Source organism: Pteropus medius, unplaced genomic scaffold, assembly GCF_902729225.1.
Source record: "Pteropus medius unplaced genomic scaffold, Ma_sr-lr_union100, whole genome shotgun sequence".
NCBI classification, from domain to species: Eukaryota; Metazoa; Chordata; class Mammalia; order Chiroptera; family Pteropodidae; genus Pteropus; species Pteropus medius.
This window is the reverse complement of record NW_024355205.1, coordinates 4,541,627-4,546,597: the sequence shown is the minus strand read 5'-3', so window position 1 is coordinate 4,546,597 and position 4,971 is coordinate 4,541,627. Positions and strand designations below refer to the sequence as shown.

The following is a 4,971-nucleotide window of genomic DNA, read 5'->3' as shown; positions in this document are numbered from 1 at the left end:
AAAAGTGGGATTGATGGATCATATTTTTAATTTTTTGAGGAAAATTCATAGGGTTTTCACCATTTTATATTTCCAAAAGCAGTGCACAGTGTTCTAATTTCTCCAAACCCTCAAAATACTTGTTATTTTCTGCTGTTTTGGCCATCCTAAAGGGTGTGAAGTGGCATCTCATTGTAGTTTTGATTTGTATTTCCATAGTGATTATGGACGTTGAGCTTCTTTCCATGTGCTTATTGGCTATCTGTATATCTTCTTTGGAGAAATGTCTATTAAAGTCTTTTGCTCGTTTTTGAATCAGGTTGTTCGTTTTTTGTTGTTGAGTTTTGGAGTTTTCTATATATTCTGGATATTAATCCTTTATCACATATGTGATTTACAAATATTTTCTCTCTCTTATAATTTTTGATGATAACTCATTTAACCCCTGCCAGACCAATAATACTATTGATAACTATCATTGAGCCTTTACTGTGTGCCTGGTCCTGCTAAGTGCTTTATATACATTATCTCATTTCATCCTTCAAACAAGTCTATGTGATTATCTCCAATTTATAGACAAGAAACCAATGGTAAATAAACGATGGGATTTGAACTTGAGTCTGCTGGCCGCTAAACCCTACACACAAGTTTTACATTAGATGCCTTCAAAGAGACGTGTGTGGCCTACGGGCCTGATGTAGCAGCAGGCATATTCTATGGCAACTCAAAAAGCCCAGGTTCTAGTCCAACTCTGTCACTGACGGAGGAACTGTCGTAGGTCGAATGCTATCCACCCCGCAAAAGGTATGTCCATGTCGTAACCCTTGAAACCTGTGAATATTACCTTATAGGGTAGAAGACTATGTAGCAAAAGATGTGATCAGTGATTCTAAGAGGAGGAGTTGATCCTGGTTTATCTAGGTGGAACCTAGATGTCATTGCAAATGTCCTTATAAGAAAGAAGCAAAGGGAGATAACATAAATGGAAGAGGAGAACACGGAGCCTCACAGAGAAGGCAGTGTGAAGACAGAGTGGAGAGAGACGCAGCTACAAGCCGAAGAATGCCAGCAGCCACTGAAAACTGGAAGGGCCCTTCCTTAGTGCCTCCGGAAAGAACACAGTCCTGCTAGCACCTTGCTGTTTGGACTTCTGGCCTCTGGAACTGTGAGCGATAAATGTCTGTTGTTGAAGCCACCCAGTTTGTGGTAATTTGTTGCAGCAGCCACAGGAAACTAATACTGGGATCTCAGACACATGAGTTTACTCCTCCATGAAATAAGGGTGTGGAGTGAGACCACCGTTTAATTGGTTGCTGTACTAGAATCGCCGCCACTAGAGTCACCAAAACTTAAAAACATTTCGATTTTGAGCATCACCCTAAAGTAACTGAAGCAGAGCCACTTGGATGTGGGCTCAGAAAGCAGAAATTGTGAAAGTGGTCCAGGTGATTCAAATGGGGCCCAGGGTGCAGGTCCCCGGGTTTCCATGGCTGTTCCCTTAAGGTTCTGACAGTCTGTGATCCTCACAGAACTCAGCATTCCCTGTCATCACCTTCCTCCAGAGTCTCAAGAAATGGTTTGAACTTCTGAGCAGGAGAGAACCAGGACTCTGCAGAACAGAAGTGGATGTCGAAGGAATCTTTCCAGGACCGCAGAGGGGGATAGAGAGTTTAAGGAGAAAAGAGAGAGGCAGCAGGGCAGTGGATGGACATGAAAATGCCTGGGAGGTCTGGGGAGCCTTCAGTAACACTGGATCGGACAACAGACAACGAGGAGGCTGTGGGTCCAGGGGGAGGCACCTGTGAAAATAGCAAATACTTGAGCCAGAGACGGTACACATCCTGCCCTGGCTCCTTCAGGTTCCCCACAGAGGCAGGGATCACAGGGCGAGGGTGATGTGTCTCCCACGATGTCAGTGTCCCAAGGGCCCATCAGGAATTTGACAGAGGAACTGGCTCAGGGGCTGCAGTGACAACTGAGAAAAGCATGTGAGAGATATAGAGGGAGCGACAGTCAGGTCACCATTCCCCAAAGTATGGCTTTAACCTCTGCATCCTCCTGCCCACTATCTCTGGGGGATCCCGACAAACCAAAAAACTGCTCTGAAAGGGATGGGTGAGGGGTGCTGGTGGGGGAGGGCCTCGGCCAGGCGCCATCATCTCCCCTCCGCCACACAGCTGACAGACACTTGAGAACTTTCCTTCCCAAGCCTGTATCCTGCTGGTTCAGGGCAAAGTGTGCAGCTTTCCCACCAGGATCAGTGAGGAAATGGCCTGGTTTGGACTCAAACAGACTGATTTGTTTTCCCAAGAAGGCCTCAGCTCCGTTCAGGGAGCCCCAGCAATGCCCATTTTTCCAGGGTGCCTATCCCTCCCTGCTTCCCTCTCTAGGCTCTGAGAACACATCACCTAGTGTCTGTAAGGCTTCTGCTTCTTGTTTGACATCCCTTATTTACAAAGCAAACAAAATGTTCCTTTTAACACACATCATGCAAAGTTTATTAATGCAGAAAACAACCCCAGGGGGCCGGCCCGGGGGACCCCTGAAACCTGCCAGCACAAACTCTTCAAACGCTCAGTGCGTCAGATCCTCCAGGACAATATTTCACACAATGGAGTAAAAATAATATTTTTCTTTGGGCCTTTCCAGCCGCTTTTGTGGCAAGCAGACAGAAATTATTTTCTTACTCTGCTCCCAGAGCAGAAATCTGGACGAAGCTGCGTTTATTTGTTTAACACAATGATTTCATCCTAAATGTCTCGACAGCAAATAGTTGGTGGTTTAATAAAGGGCCTTTGAAAGGAGGCTGGAGCTGGGGAGATGTGAGGCATGTGGCTCTCGGGGGCCCGGTGGCCACGAGCTGCTGTGACTGGAGCAAAGGAAAACGGGGTGCCCCCTGCAGTCTGTCGGGGAGCTCTGGGGTGGTGGCATGTTATGGCTCCCTGATCAGAACAATCCGTGCTGCTTTCATCCTGAAGAAGGGAGGAGACTGACCCTTTGGTCACAAATGCCAGACCTTCCCCAAGATCAGCTCTGCCAAATACAGATAGACACAAACCCAAAAGCAGATACTCAAACTTGCTTGGAAAAAAGAGGCCTTTGTATTCATTTCTGCCTTCCCCTGATTAAAAATTATGTCCTATGTCAACCAAATGTTGGTTGCTGTTCTGATGCCACCCTAGATTAGGGAGAGGGAGGGGGAACAGGGCCGGCTCAGGCAGAACCCTTTACCGCAGACAGCCAGGTCATCAACCTGCAATTACAAGTGTCAACAAAAACTCAAAAGGCTCATTTGGCCTCACTTCTTTTCCTGAGGACTAACGGGTTGGAGGGAGTGAAATGGAACAAATACACATAGGGGAAAAGAGCCGGGAGAGGTGGTGAATGGTATAAAAACTGCCCTGGTGGTCCCAGGTCCTCAGAGTCCCGCTCCCTCATTTTACAGAGGAGGGGGAGGCCCAGAAAGGAACAGTAACATGTCTGAGGGCACACAGCTCTTAGAACTGTGACTGGTACCCAGGCGTCCAACTTCCAGGATAAAAGGGAAAAGAGCTCGATCCAGCCTTACACTTGACAAAATCAAAAAGCTGAATTACAGGTCTCATTTTTGCCAGCTGGGACTTGGATGGAATATCTGATTATATTTCTGGTGATTTGGTTCTTGGAACAACTGATTTGGATCTAGTTCCCAGAAGGGATGTAAGAACCAGTGAAGAAGAAAGTATCTATTTTCACTCACACAGATATATTGCCAATTATAAAAGCCATACATAGTCATCAAAGATTATATAAAACATATACAAGTATAAACAAGACAACAAAGATTGCTTATAGTTATTCTAATTACTTATAATAATGTATTACTCTTAACTTATTGGTCTCTCTCAGTGTTTTTTCCTTGCTTCTTATTTCTTTCCTTGCTTCTTATGCTTGCTTGCTTATTTATTTATTTAAAAGCTAAGATCCTAATTGCTTTTTTTAAAAAAATGGTTTAATTTGTTCTTAAGCATCTCCCCACATCATTAACAGTCTCCGTGAAGCGTGACCTTTGAAGAGCCGACTCTGTGGTATACCATCATTTATATGGCTGTCATAGTTCCTTCCTTCCTCTAATACCCCAGGCTGGGCAAAGGACAGAATATCTTCGAGTAGGTCTTAAAGAGCAGCCACTGAAAGACTGTCGGGCTGTTTGGGAAGTGGCCTTCAGATTCTTGCAGCACTTGAAATCTCTTTCCTCCACCTCAGAGTGGCTTCAGATTGCTTTCAAATCCAGCTGCCTACCCCGCCCCCAGCTCTCTTTCATCCTTCCCGTTTCTTCTTTGTGCTACTTCCTTCCTAGTCCTAAAATAGGCAGATATTAATTCCTTACATCTGCGTGGTATTATACAACCTCAAAGAATTTTTATAGAAAAGGCCTCATTCAATCATAATAAAAACCCTACAACATGGACAAGGCACAATAACAATTTTACATTCAACAAATGTTGTCTAAGTGCCAACTATCTGCATTTTGGTCGTCACTGAAGGAGGATCACAAATAAGTTAGTCCTTATCTCAAAGCATTTTTAGTCTAGTGGGGGCATTTTTAAGGAATTCAGTAGGTGATGGATGCTGTTATTATTGGCTGAACTGACTTACCTCCTGTCACATGGCTAGTTAATGGCTCAGGGAAGTAACCTAGCACCTCCTCCACTTTCACTACTCTGTATCCAATACCACATCACAGTTAGTCAAGAATCGACTCAGAATTGGGGGGATTGTTGAAGGCAGGTAGATGATGGGAAGCCTTTGGAACTCCCTCCACCCCTTCTTCTCAAGCCCTAGTGGAAGGTCCTAACATTTGAGATGCCAAATCCCCTGAGAGGAGTCCATGGAGTGAAGCTTTCTGTGTATTGGAGGTAGAGATGATATAACATAACTTTTTAATGAACGAGTGGTTATTTGAGATTAAACTCCTTCTACGTATCCCAAAAGATGAAAGGAGAAAAATGA

At 44.7% G+C, this 4,971-nt stretch overlaps 1 long non-coding RNA gene across 1 annotated transcript; it reads right to left on the bottom strand.

Annotated features, from left to right (window-relative positions):
* Nucleotides 1–2,453: 2,453 nt before the first annotated feature.
* On the bottom strand, nt 2,454–3,280 carry LOC120598737 (uncharacterized). Its single transcript, XR_005651737.1, has 2 exons — nt 3,233–3,280; nt 2,454–2,951 (listed from the first exon to the last, which is right to left on the bottom strand). It is a non-coding gene; the product is annotated as an uncharacterized LOC120598737 (long non-coding RNA).
* Nucleotides 3,281–4,971: the final 1,691 nt, after the last annotated feature.